Below are 770 nucleotides of genomic sequence, written 5' to 3'. Positions count from 1 at the left end.
CTAGGAGAAACTGGGTACAAAAGTTCAAAACCGCCACATACAATATATTATAAAGGGTTTAGGGTTTAGGAAATCATGGTAGACGGCTGACATAACAAACAAGGGTTTAGGGTTTAGGGTTTAGGGTTTAGGGTTTACAGTAAGTTTAAAAAGCTAATTAGGGTTAATTAGGGTTTAGTGTTTGCCATCAATTTCTCAGTTTAATAAAAACAAATAAAAATTAAAAAAAAATTAAAAAAAAAATTAGGGTTTAGGGTTTAGGGTTTAGGGTTTAGGGTTTAGGGTTTAGGGTTTACCGTGTTTGCCTGCTCTGGCGGTTCTGCCGCATCTATGAATGAAAGTTTCTGTATCTCTCGGTTTATTAAAATTTATAACTTTTTCTATTTCTTTAAAGTCTAAACCACGAGCTGTTACGTCTGTGCTCACCAATACACCATATTTGCTGCTTAAAAACCTGCAGCAGCAGCAGCAGCAACAGCAGCAGCAGCAGCAGCAGCAGCAGCAGCAGCAGCAGCAACAGCAGCAGCAGCAGCAGCAGAAAGAGCGGAAAAAACAGCTGTAATACTTCTTCAGCGCCACCAGTAGCAGCAACAGCAACAGCAACAGCAGCAGCAGCAGCAACAGCAACAGCAGCAGCAGCAACAGCAGCAGCAGCAGCAGCAGCAGCAGCAGCAGGTACCTGTCTAGTCTTTTGAGTCTCTGCTTCTGCTGCAGGTTGGAGTGAAGGCCGCAGACAACAATTTGCTGCCGATGACGCAAACGCAGCTGCT

This window comes from Eimeria mitis, genomic scaffold (genome assembly GCF_000499745.2).
Source record: "Eimeria mitis Houghton genomic scaffold, Emh_scaff5007, whole genome shotgun sequence".
Classification (NCBI taxonomy): Eukaryota; Apicomplexa; class Conoidasida; order Eucoccidiorida; family Eimeriidae; genus Eimeria; species Eimeria mitis.
This window is presented reverse-complemented; position numbering follows the sequence as displayed.